The sequence below is a fragment of the Euwallacea similis genome, chromosome 2 (assembly GCF_039881205.1).
Source record: "Euwallacea similis isolate ESF13 chromosome 2, ESF131.1, whole genome shotgun sequence".
Lineage (NCBI taxonomy): Eukaryota > Metazoa > Arthropoda > Insecta > Coleoptera > Curculionidae > Euwallacea > Euwallacea similis.
Window position 1 is genome coordinate 1,353,170 of NC_089610.1, and position 17,392 is coordinate 1,370,561.

At 37.0% G+C, this 17,392-nt stretch overlaps 2 protein-coding genes and 2 pseudogenes across 2 annotated transcripts in view; 3 read left to right on the top strand and 1 right to left on the bottom strand.

The window, feature by feature from the left end:
* Positions 1-17,392, top strand: part of LOC136419317 (uncharacterized) — a 209,836-nt gene that overhangs the window by 132,056 nt on the left and 60,388 nt on the right. The gene's annotated exons all lie outside the window — the stretch shown is intronic.
* Positions 1-17,392, top strand: part of LOC136419307 (dipeptidase 1-like) — a 105,930-nt gene that overhangs the window by 66,793 nt on the left and 21,745 nt on the right. The window lies entirely within an intron of this gene.
* LOC136417569 (cytochrome c oxidase subunit 1-like) lies at positions 413-1,503 on the top strand (annotated as a pseudogene).
* Positions 7,740-13,114, bottom strand: LOC136417574 (beta-galactosidase-1-like protein 2; annotated as a pseudogene).

Here is a 17,392-nt window from a genome sequence, read left to right on the forward strand (position 1 = left end):
CGTACTGCGAATCTGGATAAAATCCAGGCGAATGCCTATTTGCCTTCAGCCACAGTTTCGCATGCGGATAATCGTAGTTTATAGGCGTTTTTCCAGGATAAATTATTATTTAGCAAAATTAAATAATACGCTATTCGGCGCTTTTCGACGTTCATAAATCGGAGCTGTTATTATTTACGCATTGAAGCTCGAAACTGATAATGGATTTCTGCTGGTCATTATGATTTGCTAATGGAAGTTTTTCCATTGAATCAAAAAATTCAATACCTGTGCGGGATCACGACGCATCAGTTGCAGGTTAATACAATGTATGGGTGATTTTGATTTTCCAATAAGTGCCAGGTTGCTGGGAAATTAACGAGGAACTACGAGGCAAAGACCCTATGCAATACTAGTAGAAAGCTTAAAATCTATGAGAATTTTAGAAATATAAATTGCAATTTTGCCAGGATTCGGAAATTTTCGCACGTTATTTGTGAAAAAATAGGAAGATAAGAAGCTTTTGGAGACCTCAAAATAAGTTTTTTTTTGTCACGAAGAGAATCTTCAAAGGGCACCGGGCCTGATGCTCTGGTGACCGGGTAGTGTGGGTTTCACCGAATTGCCTATCCTCTAAAAATCTCGAGATGAAAGATCTTTCTCCAGCTCCGAAACTGTCCCTAAGGGATATATCGTCAGGGTTAGAGCACTGCGAGTAGCTACTATCTACTCCACTCGTCTTCTGCTAGTTGATTCTCCTCATCTGTTAAGTTTTTAAAACATCTACTGTCTCTTTGGATCATTTTGATCCTATTGTACTTTTTTCGCCCTTTCGATTTATGTTTCACTTTCAAGTTGCACAGCAACGGCAGTCTTCCTCCTTCAGACCGCTTTGTTTATGTCCCTCTGGTCCCCCAACGTGTTGCCACCATTTTCGATATATACAACCATCAGAAATTTTTGCTTTTTCCTTCGGCAATGAAAATCGTTCCTGCATGTTTGCATTTTCTCTTAAGATGTTTCTCTTTGCGTTGTGCCATTCAAACTTATATGGCCGTCCTTGGATGTTTGGTCCCTTCGTCATTTCGTCTTGATCTTCTATGGTCTTTCCTGTCGTATTTGCTCTGATTTCTGATGATGCAGTAGATCGTTCCTTTAAAAGACCCAAGTCCAAACATTCCCCTGTTTTACCCATTAAACATCCATCCTTCTGCCTTCCGCATTTGTTACTCCTCTCTCTCTCTCTCTCTCCCTCCCCCGAGATTGTTTACCCAGACTCGGGGAAGGAGGTATCCAGGAGTCACCACGTGGAGGTGCAGATAAATCTTTGATCCCCAAAGGAATAACCCTCCAGAATAATCCATGCTATACCAACTATATATTAACCGTAAGAATAGATGTTGACACAAGACCCTACTTTACTTGAGCCGTTATGACTATTGCAGTTCTAACGGAGATTAGATTTTTTTATGATTAGCAACTTGTCGCGGAACACAAATTTCTCAAAGTCCTAGTTCCCCTTGAGCTTCAGACCTCCTTTTCCTATTTACCATAGGAGGATGTAGTATAAAAAGGGTCGTTTGAGTCAGTTCATCAATTGATATTATTTTACCTGATACTCACCATGTAGTAATTCCTTCTGATGACACAAACAGTAAGTCGAGTAAACACAAAAATAAATTCAAACTATCAATTGATGATAAAGAAACAATAGTCGTCTCTATCGCCGCGGAGACTCCCAAATGCTTTCGGAGCTCCTTGTTTCCGAATTCCCTGCTGTTGAAATTTATTCGTGTTGAATAAATTGTGAAATTTACGAATTTTTTTCTTCGACTTGAATGTAAAGCGTTAGATGGGCGTCTTACAAGAAATGTAACGAATAAATAATCCTTAAAGAAAGGTGGAAACATTTTCCTGGAACCGAACGCGTTACATTACCTCTAGCGAGAAAATCATCATGGCTTTGCTAGGTACTTCTCCATTTCTACTATCCTTCATTTGTAGGGGCAATATTTGCCATTATAGTAGAATTAGTTTAGTGGTTCCCTTCATTTACAGGATTGAGCTAAAATAGGAGCAAACTTATCCTTTTAAGACTATCCTGATGTATGTGCCATGCGGAATATTGTTTCCACCAATGGTACATTAATTTCCCTTGTAAGAGTTATTTTTTCATTTTTATTTTATGAGAAATATTTCCAGTAAAATGTTAATTGTTACTCATCAAATAAACTGCTCCACAAAAGCTAGGAATATTAGAATATTTTTGATATTGCTTAGAGTTAACAACAGGAATTATTTTTTTGTAACCCTTGTCAAAGAATAAGTAAAAAATTATTGTTGATGATATTTTTTAATTTATTTAAGAAAACCAAAAAAATAATAAAGAACTTTTACAAAATCAAAAATAATATAAAAACTACATCTCGAAAATTAAATATGTCGTATGGCCCCCCTAACATCTATAACTGCTTCACATCGCCTTGGCATACATTCAATGAGATGATTTGTTTTGTTTCGTGGTAAATTTTCCCATAACTGTGGAAGAAGTTCTCGAAGCTGTGGTATTGTTTAGGGACATGGTCGATGTTCTTCAACACTTTTTTGCAATGTGTCCCACACATGTTCAATAGGGTTAAGGTCAGGCGATCTTGACGGAAGCGATAAATATTCGATACCTACGTTTTCAATCGCATCTTGTTGCACGATGTGGTCGAGCATCATTGTCCAAAAATGGGATATTTTCTCCTATAGCAGCTTGAAAATTTGGCAGAATGTTGTTGATAATGTCCACAGATTTGTGAATTCTTGTTTCTTTTACATTCGTACAACTCACTTTTCCCAGCATGTCAAATTCAGCCCCAAACCATTATTGTGCCCCCTTTACAAAAATGTACTTTTTGTACAATTCTAAAGTTTCTCCATACTCCAGAATTTGTCCAGACATGAACACGCCGACTACCAGAATAATGGCCAAATCCGAATTCGTCCGTGAAAAATACAGAACGCTACTCTTCACCCCAATTGATGTTCTCTCTTGCCCACTTTAGTCTTGCAAGTTTATTTTCTTGGGTAAGAACTCTTCTTAAAAGGCATCTCGAGACTATGTTTACTGGTTTAAGTTTGTAACAAATTGTTTCAACGGAAACTTGGACTCCTGTAGCGCTTGATAGGCTACTAGACAAATGCTTACATGTGGAGAGGACTTCTCTTCGCGCAGAAACTGTAATAAGTCGGTCTTGCGCAGCCGGATTTTCTTCGGTCGTCCGTGTGTGTCATCTTTCCACGACGTGTCCAGTTTGTTGAAACTTTATTAACAGTCTGGATATCACGCTTCGAAAAACTTGGAACAATTGGGCAACATCCTGTTATTTTGATCCAGCTGACAATATACCTACAGCCCTGTTTTGTTCCCTTGAACTTAATATTCTCCAAACTTTTATAAAAATATGCGAATACCTTTGTACAATCAAGTAAAGTAACAAGAACCACCTAAATGGTATGACATCCGATATCAGTGTTTTGATTGTATTTAAACGAAAAATGTGAAATACATAACAATAAAATTAATTTTTTTATTTATATTATTTGTTATCGCTTTGAGAAGCGATACAAAAAAGTATATTACTAGCATGCTATTTGTTATTTATTCAGATTTGACCATATTCCTAAATTTTATGGAACAGTTTAAATCTCTATCAATTGAGCGCTAACAAAAATTCTCTCCCGCAGAACATAGCAGCAATGGACTACCGTCTATTACTTCATGTCTCTGACACGGCAGAGTTTCGTCAGAATTTTGGAAACTTCTTCGGATTTTTGCACATTTTAACATTTTATAACTTCCTAAATCCGAATTTCTCCTGATATTAGCACCCATTTAAAGAGGCGCTCTATAGCAAACTCCCCTTCCAGTTCCGCACCGCTTTGAAAAAGGTTTCACTCTCTAAGGGTAGAAAATAACGTTTAACGAGTCAAGGGTAAATATTTGTATAATCCCACGTTCAAAATGTCGCCGACATTTAAATTTGCACGTAATGAAGGTCGGGACGTGATTGGACGATTTGCTTTATATAACAATTAGACATGTGTTTGCGGTCGAGGCCTATCCAGAAATCCCCATTTTGCCAGGATTATGTCGACCAAATCCCCAGGAAATGACGAGGCGCGTTGTGTGTTTCCGGAGGAGTTATTACGACAAAGGATGAAATGTCTAGGAAATTTAAGAGAAAAATAGGAGGTTCTGTTTGCAATTCGAGATGTCAGAAAGGCGCCTGGAACACAGAAAGTTCTAGAAGGCTCTAGAACTTTTAAGGATCAGTACGTAATAGCGTTTACTTCAACAGATTTATACAAGATTTGGATTTGACCAATCCACCTAGGCCAACTCTAACTATATGAAGACGATATAAAGAAAACGCAGAGATGAGATTCACAACTTTAAAAGATGAACTTGATTGCTTTGAGCTAGTAGTATGAAGCGGAGAATGGACAGATAGGGGACATGCGGCGGTAACTGAAGATAATAGAATTTTATTATTTTATGTATAAGACCTCTAGAGTGCCTCCGCCCACGGCTCTATGCAGGGAGAGCGAATTTTGAGAATAAACGGATAAATTCATGAAGGATTTAGATTTAATTAGTCTACCTGGGCGAGCATATGAAAGTAATACGAAGGAAGCTCTCTCCTCGCATTCTTATCTCTGTTTTCTCCTCAGTTTCAATCTTGTAGCTATACAGTTCCCTCGAGTTAATCCAGACTTGCCGGCTTTCATATCACGAGTTTGAGCTGCAGATAATTTTAAGCATCTCCAATTAAGCCGTACTGCTTAATCGGTCTCCCAGCTCCAGCACTAAAAATGTAACAAATTACGCCCACTTTGTCGGTTGTAGCTGAGCTATACTTATAATTAAAGCAATTTCCAGCACACACAGTTGGCAGACAGAGCAAGAGAAGGGTTGCAGAATTAGTGGAAGGTCTATTTGAACAATTAGACACTTGTTCAGAGTCTCTCGTTTTCAACGGGCTCAAATTGCCCGGAATTATCTTGACCGGATCCCCAGCGCCATTTTATTGTGTTTCCCGGTGGCGCATATCTTTATATTAAAAATAAAGCGACTGAGTCCGAGTTAAAAGAATGCCGTTTCCCACGAAATTTATTTGACTTTTGTTGTTTCATTCAGTTATTGCATGTTACGTTTTACACACCCTCTCGAAGCCGCCATTTTACATCTTTTTGTAGTCTAGATACAAATACATAAACCCTCCGTTTTGTTAGACCTAGACAGAGCTGGGAGTAACAAGGTGTTCGGCAAAACACGCATAACTTCAAGGGCAATAAGTCCAACGCAATCAACCGATCATTCTGCTACTTTTACTGACGTAGATCATGATGGCCGCCAATAGATCGGCAAACTGAACGCCATTTTGTTGCCAATCAGCTGTTGCGCAGATGCAGATGAAGAAGCAGATGGCGGTGCGTCAGGCGGAACACGACAGACCACATATTGAACGACAAAAGTGGCAAGGGCAAAGGAAACTGCCAGTCACCGCTAATTGGGAACAGGCAAAAGAAAAAAATCCGCCATTTTGTTGCAATTAATTGACTCCACGAACAATAAGATGGCGGTGCGTTAGACAAAATATTGTATCAAAATAAAAAGTTATAAGATGGCCGGCTTCTCTTCTAGTAGCCATTCACTATTTTGTCAAGCAATGATAATATACACAAAGCGCGTTTTCCCCATAGAACTTTAAAGCGAGAATTGAAGGGATACTTACAGTTTTCAATAAGTTATGCATCGGCAACACATGTGGCACACCTGTCACTCAACGGAATAAGTTTGGCCGTGTTATAACACTTACTGGGAGCAGACTGTAACAAGATGGCCGACTTCTCCTTAAATGGTAATTCACCATTTTGTCAAGCAATGATGGTATATGCACAACGACTTTTCCCCGTGGAACTTTAAAGCGAGAATTGACGAGATACTTGCAGTTTTCAATGAGCTATGTATCGGTAACACATCCTGCACACCTGTCAGTCAACAGAATGAGTAATATCAACAGATAAACAAAAATCGCTACAACGGTAAATCAAATAAAGCTACTACGTTGACTTTTGCACTCGCTTTCATTATTCGCAGCCGAGATCAAATCGGGTAAACAATGTGAACCAAAATAAATCAATCACCTTCTGGCCAGGATTTTTCCAGGTTGCTTTATATCGGAATTCGTAAAGAGCATTGGAAATGTATAAATTCTATTCCGGGTGAATGGTTCTTTGTGGTAGAAGTTTGCTAGTTAGCTTGGTCATCGTCACACAAATGGACGGAATGAGAAACTAAAGAAAGCTGGAATAGCGCGTAAAGAGATGAGGATAGATGTCTCTGAAAATAAATTATTTTATGAGAAGCAAAAGCAGAGACGGAGAATTTCAGGAATCGGGTGATTGAAACTGAGTTTGTTGTAAATTTCTCAAGCAATTTCTGGATTTTTTTTTTAAAGTCTTTGTTTTTGGCCACGTTACTGTATTTCAAAATTTGGTAAAATTAGTAGCACTTTGCTGAAAATGACTTTACCGCGTTCAGTGTGAACCTGTAATATCCGTTTTGGCGGGATGTAGGAGAAGCAACAAACGATTTCTTCAAGTTAAACTCTGCAACTGCATCTAAAAATTTTTATCCTAATAACTTCCAGTGGGGCAAGTTTAGAAATTAAAGAAGCTAAAAACATCTCTCAGGAAACTTTAATTAGTATAAAACCCAGGCCGTAAATCATTCGTTCCTCCCAAGACAGTGTTTTAATAATATGAAGTCGAGCTTCTCGCCTAGACTGCTAATAGTTCGAGATAAGAAAGCATGTAAGCGGTTGCTTATTAGAGGGAGAGTTTCCTGCAAATTTAATGCAGCTGCTGGTGTGTGAAATAGTTTGCTCGGAAGACTTAACTGGAAAGGTAATAAGCGCAAAGCTGATTTTATTTTGCTTAAAGTTCACGTCTTCGAACAACTGTTGAGGAAGTTTGTTGTTTCCCTTTAATATAGTTTCTTCTCAACAGTTGCCTATGGGGAAACCGTTGAGAAATGAAAATTTAAAATTCAATATAATGTGCCTTTTTTCTCATTTTCCGCGCGAATCAATCAATCATAGTAATTCAAGACTTTCACCTTATCGAATAAAGCACCGAGTCAATTCAACTGAACATTGAATTCTTCTAGACTAGAATTCCTCCTCATTAGGGGTAAGTGGCCCGCCGGGCAAGGCACCAAATCGTCCTATTATGTCTTCTACTGTCCTTATCAGCACCAACAAGAGAAAATTTAGATGGCGTTCAATGCAAAGTGTTACATCATAACGTCTAAATCTGTGGTGAAAAAAAGAACTTCGAACATGCGTTCACCACAATGTCAAAAAAATTTGTTCAAAGATTAAAAATACATTGTTTTCTTAGGTGATTATTGCTTTAATTTTTGAGAAATAAGAAAGTATCATTTTAAACTTATCAGCAAATAAGGGAAAGAGAAGGAGAACCCCATCTTCCAGTCACCGGCAGATCTATAGGAATGAGTAAACAGATGGGCACAGGTTTCAAAACAAACTGTTAAAGTAGCCAATAAATCAAGCGATTTAAGCATTTTCAAGCTTTTTCCCATATTTAATAGGTAACTTTGGACTGAAATGGAAATCTCGTGTTTAAATTCGCTATCATTACTCACCGTTAGCTTAAATTCGTAAGCACCATGTTTTGTTAGACCAAGCTTTTGTCTTGTGCGTATATGCTGTTGTATCCTGTAATTAATGATTAGGGTGCATTTCTAGGCGCAATGATACTAGCAATTACGAGTTGTGTGGTTCAATGGAGTGAGACAAGTCTGGACAGGCGACCAGCAGCTGCTGAAAATGTCATAAAATGAGAGAAAGCCACATTTCTTTTACAGAATGCTCTCTCATTTATTTTGGCTTTAAACACGAATAATCAATCATTTTAATACGGATTCGATGTTATATTGGGCATGCGGTAAATATTTTATATCTAATGTTGATGGACAGTGATGCTTCTCCATGGGGAAATATGTATTTTCAGTTAGAATTAATCCCAGATTTGATAGGCTTCAACTGAGAGTTGAAAGAGGAAAAAGAATAAATGATAACAATATTTATCGAGGACATAATGTCTGGTTTCAACATTGGACATCTTTATCGCATGTCATCTATGTAGGTGTCGTCTGCATTCTCGTCAACATCTCTGCTCACCTCCACTCTGCTCTATCTCTTAAGATTTGATGCATTTTCCCTAAATTTTTTTAAGGGGGAATCGTGGTGGTTCAGAGAAGTCTTCTGTAATCGACATTTTTCATTTGATTTTAAAGTAACGGAAAAAAAACGGGGAAAAACAGAGAAGCCTCCTTCTTCAGATAATCCTAGACCACCCTCTCTAAGTGAATCAATTTTGAATATCCGACCTCGAAAGATTAATCCAACAAAATATACATCCAGTATGGAAGTTTTAGATGGAACAGTCCATATAAGTAAGATGCCGAATATATGCGACCAAAATCTACGGACACATCGATTTTTATTTTTTCTTGCGATTTTTTTAATGGTAAATTCGTGTATACAGGGGGATCCAAAAATCAGGTACGACCACCAACTTTGTTTTTTCAAATAAAAACACCTATTTTTTATTTCATTTGTAAATTCTAGGCAAAATTCTAAGTGTGTTTCATATACCATGTCCTATACCCAAACACAACAGATTTCGAGAAATTTACGGTTAAACATATCAAAAATAAAAACTGTTAATTTCGTTTAAAATTTCTTTGGCCCTGAAAAAGACCGATTTAATACAAAATATAACAACAAGCAACAATTAAATTAAATATTCAAATTGGATCCCACCTACTTCTTGACAGTAAGCAAAATAATGAATGAACCCCTCTGACATTTTGAAGCATTGCTGTTGTAATTGTTCTTATTTCATTACGGATTCTTTCTTTTAAGGCTTTGATGGTTGCTGGTTGATTAAAGTATACCTTACTCTTAAGGATAACCCCATAGAAAGTAATCTAAAGGCGTGAGATCAGGTGATCGTGCCGGCCATTCAATTACCCTTCATCTCTCAATCCAGTGTTCAGGAAAAATGTCATTTAAATAAGTCCTACCATCAATGTGATAAGGAGGGGGTGCTCCATCATGTTGAAACCATAAAGTATCACTGGGAACATCAGGATGATTCTCATTTGAATATAGTTCAACAAGAGCAGCAGCAAGATCTATCAGCAATTCTAAATACTTTTCACCCGTAAATGTTCCGTCATTGAAATAGGGTTCTAAAATTCTGTTGCCAACTATTTCGGCCCAAACATTTACCTTTTTTGGAAATTGAGTGTAGGTCTCCATCATCCAATGAGGATTCTAGGGCACCCAATAGCGACAGTAGAGTATAGACTGTTGCGTTTAGATATAGGACATGGACATGAAACACACTTAGAATTTTGTGTAAAATTCAAAAATGAAATAAAAAATAGGTGTTTTCATTTGAAAAAACCAAGTTGGTGGTCGTACCTGATTTTTAGACTACTCTGTATACATGAATTTACCATCAAAAAAACTGCAAGGGAAAATAAAAATCGACGTATCCGAGGATTTTAGCCACATATGTTCGACATCTTAGTTATATGGACTGTTCCATCCAAAACTTCCACACTGTATATCTCACTTCTTCAAATCAATAACACTTACGTCAATGAATATAAGTCCAAACCCCCTCGATATGACTACCGGCAAACTTAACGTATTCGAAGGCAGAAAAATGCTTAAAAATTACAATTTTATTCTCCCCCTCTCGCATCAATGGAGCTGATAGGTGAAGAGTCTGTTGAGAGCCCACCGCATAGATCCTTCCCAAAACGAAACCGTTAATTACCACTATTCTTTTCCCCTAATCCTGGATATTCAGGTATGAGTCCCTCAAAGGAGCTTTGGCAGCAAACTTGATCTACAAATTAGTTTTTGAGTGTTACTACTTAACTAAATAATTATTTTTAACTCTGTATAAAGCAGGGGTTGCTCTTCTTTCCTGAATTTTATGCCACCCCGAAAGTGCTTTGTTCCAGAATTTCTTGAATTCCAAAGGAACTATTTCCCAGCTGGTCACAACTTTATTTTCAATTCGAACATCTTCAATTAAGCTTAGAAATGCTCATTGAATAGTTGTCTTGTTTGAAGTAAATTTACCTTTAAATTGTTGGAATTGACTTAATCCCCCGTAATTGCTCCTGGCATTGTTTTCAATAACTAAATCCAGAGTGGCGTCTTTAAGAGCAGTTTTAGCCTGTGTAATAGAGGAATTTTGCAGTCTCTAATACCTAGCATTGAAGGTGTTATTTGGGACATTTTTAAGGGTAAATATACTTGCCCAAAATTGTTTAAGTCGTCTTTGCTGGAAAGGATTGGAATCAGCAATTTTCCATTAACAAGGACCAAAACTGTGTCTCTGACATATCCACTAATGACCAATTCAGAGTTCGTCTCTAGATCTATTCCAGATTTTCTGTATACGCTATACCCGGAGTTTCGCCCTTTAAAATGTTAACATTAGATGGTTTTTTCCAGGAAATTAACCTGGATTCACCAGAGTTGTTAATTAGCAGCTGCTGCATTGAAAGCACATTTTCACTGAATATTTTATCTGAAAAAGTGTCTATGAGCTCCGACAGCAAGATTTGCTTTGTGATCTAAAATGTTTTATCAAGCGAACCGTAACTTTCTTCTAATTTTTATTACTACCTGGCCATCATCTAAAACCACTCTTTCCGCTACTTCAGGAACCTTTAAATTTTTAGTCTTCACTAGATAATATTTTTCAGTTAATTCAGCAGTTGCATTGAATTTCTCAGTAATATAACCGGCTTCAGTGATAGGAGAATCGTAATCATAGCTAGCAATGGTTTATGAAAATGAGATCATATTTGAACAACCACTTATCTTGTAATATCAGGTTGCAGCCCTAAATTTTTCAACCCAGCATACAAACTATTAGCACCATTTGTGAACCCAAAGTTGGTACTTCCCACGAACACGTAAATGTACGGTGAGGCCGGAAAAACGATTATTTCTTCCTGGACTTGTTTGTAAGCCTGGACTGAGATTGTACGATGATCTTCAGTGACGTAATCAAACCAGCCTATAAATCTAATTTTATTCCGGTTTTAACTCGAAAAACCTCGTAGCACCAGATCAATATTCCTTGGTCATTGTCGGCTTACTGGTCTGCAAACTGTCCAATTGCTGCAAATTGTCTGTTGGGTTGTTATTGAAGTTTCCAGTCGACAATAGCTTATCTGGCAAAGCTCCTCTGGTTCCCACACTTAGTGGGTCTAGAGTATACAAAAATTCTTTAATTCCATTGTCTCTGTAGATCTAAAACAAAAAATATACACAAATTAGCGAATTATGATGATTCATGATTCACTAATCTTTGCTGACAGTCATGAACTTCTCTACCTGGACTAGTGCACGCGAGTAATCAAGATCCAAATTTCCAGTGTTTCCATACTCATTCTCAACTTGAAGAGCGATAATGGGGTCCCCATTGGTGAAATACAAAGGTTCCAAAAAAACTAAAAGCTTTCCAGAATTTTGAGAAGCACTTGACGAAAACTGAGTCGTTGATGCGCACTTTAATTCCTTCTTCAGGCAAAAGACAACTTAGAAGGCCTTAAGACGATGTAATGTGATTATTGTGACTCTATTTGGTGGAAATTTCAAAGTTTTACCTCCAAATTCCCACTCAGAGCAAATGTAAGGTCCTGTCCTCACTAGGACAAACAAATCCTCTTCTTGGGAGATTTTAATGAATTCGGCAATGTTAAGGAATTCTTCGAAGTCCGAGCCACCATTTCCGAAGTTGAAAATACCTGAAATTTTTGAAAGATATAGTTAATTTTTGAGAAGCAAATGTCTCACAAAATGGACTTGGATGCCTTCATGGTAAAAAACCACATGCATTGGAGCGACTGGGTGCTTCGCTGAGCCGGAATCTGCCGTACCGAATCAGTTCGTACCATCATTTTTAATTACATGCATGGCACAACATACCAATTGTCGTTAGCCGAATCGGCCGTTCCGAGCCAGATCAGTTCGTGATCTCCTTAAGGCTGACACAGTAGTTTTAAATGGCCATTCCGAAAAGACAGGAATTTACCATGGAACTTCCTAAATTACCATCAGACATCAATCAGGGTTAGTTTATTGAAGAACAGCGAATGACTGAGATAACAAACTGACAAAATATACTGAGTGGAATTCATGCAAATTCCAGGTGACATATGTTTCAACAGTATTCAACCCGTCCGCCATCAACGTCCTCAATCTCCCTCTCCACTGAAAGTTATGGACTCGAAAGTAACGGAAAGCCCCACTGAAGAGTGTAATATTCTTTCCATTAAGCTGGAAGTACCTCTGATCTACATTTAGATCTATTTTGACACCTCTTTTAGTGTAGTAATCATAATTTGTTGGCAAATCTGCTGCAAAGTTCTGGTCTATGGAGAAAGTTAGTGCGACAAACTAAAAAAGCAGGAAAGAAAACACGTTTTGACCATGTTTATGTTTAATCACTAATAATACTTTTTTATAAGATTTTTTTTGTTTTATAGCAGTGATATAATTAATCAATTATTGCGCTTACTTGAATTAGTCCACTTGAGATAAGTTTATCAATATGAAAATACCTCTTTTGAGAGGCTTTAAGTTTGGAGTGGGTTGTTTTAAATTCTATACTTTTCCAGGCTTTTAAGATCTTTAAAGACCCCCAAGGAGGCCTCAAATTAGTATTAAAAAAAGTTTTCAAACTGTTGCTGGTGAGCAAAAAGAGTGCTTGAATAATAATGAGGAGAAAGAGAATGAATGTGAAGATTTATTGATAAATTTTGACGATGATAAGCACTAGAATTTCGAAAAGAAATATATGTCGGAATAATATTGGGAACATTCTCAATAATTAATAAATGTTAATTTATTGATAAAATTTAGACAGACAAACTAAGGAATTTACTACTATTTGACCGCACCTCTACGCTATATCTCGACTGTCCATTTTCCTCCCAGCCCAAAAGGGGATTCCCCGACATTTGTCCATTTAGTAGCGAAGGTAGTAGTAACCTCATTCAACAGTGCTTCCTCTCATGATCACTGGTCAGTTTACTTGTCATTATCTTATTACTAACTCTAATACTATGATACCGAAAACTTAGAATATTAAATCTCCGATATACAAGGTGTAACATATCATCGTCATGGAAATATTTTAGGGAACGAAAGTACTCCACAAAATAAATTAAAAAATATTACTAGATCCATGGTCAAAAACGCATAATTTTTTATATACAGGGTGGCAAAATTTCCCATTTTTCCAATATTTTGCGTTTTTCTCAAATATGGTTTGAGCTAAATTTTTAAAATTTCTAACACCTATTTTCTTTAAGAATCTTTACAGCAAAATGTCAAGATCACGGTAGTTATATGCAGAATGTTATAATATGTTTTTTGGGTCATGTATTATTTTATACTTTATGTCTTTTTTTTTGTAACACCCTATATGAATTCTAATACTAAATTCAAATTAATTCTTCAATTCTTTAGCTCTTTGGTCTTTTGCAATATTTTCGTGTCTGTCACAGGTTTCGTAGAATCTGCGAAACAAACTATCGATGCAAATTATGAACGTATAGGGAGTAATTAAAAAAATCATCTGGCTCAGTTATCATCTATCTGAAGCAATTCGTAATATTTCGTAAAATTTCTTAAAATAGAAATAAATCTAAACGAAATCAAAATTATTAAAACTATTAAAAATGTGCCACCTTGTATACCAAAAATGGTGCGTTTTTGACCATTGGTCTATTAGCAATTTTTCATTATTTTGCGGAGTACTATCGCTCCTTGAAATATCTCTCTAATGCTTTGTTCCTCCCTTTTTACAAACAATTTGTAAGTATTGTTGTTTTTCAACGTTGTAAAGCTCCCCTTTTTGTATCAAGAACGCCTGAAACTGGTTCCAAATAGTACAACATTAAGGCAATAATTCCGTTTCAAGTGTGGGCCGGCTCCTGGGACTCATTATTAATGATAGCTCTAATGTTCCCAGATTATCCCATTTTATGGGCAAGAAAATGAATCGCTTGCCCAATGAAGTGAGACAAACCGTTAGAGTTCCGATCAATGGTTTCGTCGTTTATAACAATTGTTTACGGGTTTACAATTTGATCGGTTTACAAACTTGCTAAAATCCATAATTGACTGCAGGAAACTGATAAGTCTACGAACAAAAAAAAACATATTTTGTCAGTGATTTATTATATCGATAAACCTGAGCAGATTGTAACCGACTGAGAACCAGGTTTTGACACCGGCATATTTAGGGCCAAAATTCCTCACCCTGTGGGTCAGGAAATTAATAGTGCCTGTCAGATTATCCCGGTATGAGTTTCCGTTTTACGGCAAATTCGTCTTCTTGTCACCAGAGGCACAAAATAAGCCATTAAAGACCTGCAGCCAGTGCATTAAGGCGTCACGTGGGTTGAAACGAAAACGCTTTCGAAAATAATCATGGTTTTTAAAGTGTCGATTCTAGCATGGAAAAGAAAAAATCCCTTTAAAATTACGGCTTATTCTTTTAAGTTTCCGGCAAGGCTAAAAGTCAGCTCATGCCCATGATGGTAATTGCATTTTTACATAAGATTGACGATATTTGCTAAAAACAAATCCTGAGCTTTAAAGAAACCCAGCAAGTTTTGGCACCGTTGCATTCACGACTTGACAGAAGTCATATGGTGATTTCTCTGTCACACTTGCACGGTAGTCAAGCCTGCCTGCCACCTTGTCATGGCAAATAAACAAAACGTTGTTGCCACTTACTAGATTAACACCAGATCGTAATTTTGGAATTTTGGCCCGTTTTGCTATGAACAAATCGAATGTAAGCAAAGCTTTGAGAAACATTCCTGGATTCGCGAATTTTTTTTAATTCATGGAGCGACACTCGGAAATTTTCAAATCCTTAACATTTAAAGAGTTCTCGTCTATTCGATGACTATATAACTCACCCTTTTTCCTAAATTAGTACATCGTCCTTAACAATAGCAAAATAATCATGACAACTCCCCCAGCATGCAGCTCGAACAATTATCTACAGAACAACAAGAGCGTCTTAACAAGATTCGGCCTAAGCTGCAGGAAACTGGTAGAATACGATAATTTCGATTTAAATTCAATTTATTAATGAATATAGACGAGGCGGATGCTGCAGCCAGAAATCACAATGGGGCGTGAAATATACGTGAATGTTATGAGCCTCACTGAGAGAGATAAATTACCGGTGCTTCTGTTACATTCGTATATAGTTTGAATAAACAGGCTTGGAATTGGCGTAAATGTATTACCTATGAATCTGAGCGGTGCATAAACCGTATGGACCGCAGTCGAGTATCAAAGGACGCAGATCGCAAATTGGGGCTTTATTAGTTTGTGCAAGAGAATGTATTAGGAAGCCAAATAGAGCGGAGCCCTTTGGAGTCTGCGATTGTTAGAAATGTTGATGCAAACATTAAAGCAGGGAAATGACAATGGTGTGCTCGGCATTCGCCGTAAAAACAATGTCATTCCTGTCATACGATAGACAATTGCAAATCTGTCAAACATAATGCAACGTTGGCAGAGTTGATTTCCTTGCAATAGCCTTTAAAGTCTTCTCTTTTGAGAACTTTCGCATGCTTTTAGAAACGTATCTGTACATTTTTAACCCATGACCCATCAAGAACTTTCGGAACTTATTTGAGAATTTTTCCTGAATGCTGAAATTTTTAAGGACAGGAGAAGGAACTTATGCCAAATTTTGGAAACTTTTGTGGAGTTCATAAAGACTTTTATTTGAGACTTTCGTGACCATACATATACTGCTATGTCATATAGGACGTGAGAATGACATGATTTATAGATTGGAGTGTTGATCATAGTTATTCTATCAAAATTGTTAAAAGTCTGCCGTCATACATTTCTATCAAAATATTATTAACATTTTTACTAAATTACTATCCAGGCACGATAAGAAAATCGAACTCTCGATTTTCTGATGATCGATCTCTTCGAATAAAATTGATGATAAAGCGATAGTCTAAAAATTGCGCTTCGTTTCAGTTCTCCCGAACATTCTGAGATTTGTTAAGGAAATTTTTGAAAAAAACTCTTGCAAATGAAATTGCAACGCCGCCCTTGGCATTTGACTTTAAAATCACATCGACGTTGACGCACAGATGTCAATTACGTACTTATCAAACAGAAAGCGCTGTTGCCAAAGCTGATTTTTTGCAGCGATTGTACCTCTATAAGCTCAGTCTTTCTTACATTAACGAGAATATCCGGATAATAAATTGAGACAGTTTCAGGTTCCCGGTTTATCCTCGACCAGAGTCCTTATTACGTGTTGCCATGCCTTGGCGACTGTATTTTATTACCTAAACCTGAGATCAGCCCAGTTTAAGCAATAGATGCAACCGCTTCCCATTGTGCTTATGTATTCATTAGAACAATAAAGCGAAATTCCTCCCATTGCCATTGTAAATGGCTCCCTTGTAGTGGGTAATACGGCGTCGGGGTCTTAATATGAATATTCATATGCGTGTATAAAATAAATACGATTTTCCAGGATTTGGTGCGAATTTAATTAATTTTGTGCAGGAATTCATGTCCTAAAAATCATTATTTTAAACTACAAGTTAGCTTAAATAATCCAACAGAGCTGGACAACTCAAATCGCTTTCAACTGAGGCCCTTCTGACCGAATATTATTAAATTTCGCAGATGTGACATTTAAAACCAATTCGGTGAAATTTAATAAACTAAATTCATATGCGGGATTAAATTATTGGCTATTATATTCTCATAAATAATATGAGGATGTAAAATAGGACCGAATGCCAAAACCGAAGTGTCTAAACCATTCAAGTAATTAATGCGAGTGATGCGCATATTCCACGGTTATTTCGATTGTTAATTTACAACGTTATGTAATATGAAGTCGGAATCGAATGCGAATATCATTAATCTAAATTCATCATTCATTGAAATTTTGATATATGTAGGCACTCGAGTTAGGCAGATTTAAATGAGGAAGAAAATTTGATTTAGCGTTGAGTTCTGTTAGTTGCGTGCCTGTGGTTTTCTGCACCGCCCAGAAGTTATTTGGTTAAATAGGATCTAAATCAATCGATACGAAACCAAACAGCGCTTCAAAAACTCTCATATTGTGTGCAACTACCGACTAGGTTTATTCAGTAATACTTTGAGGAGTTTTTGAAAAGTTGAGAAACTGTCTAATATCGCTTTGTTGTCACGCCGGTAGTGATTTTATT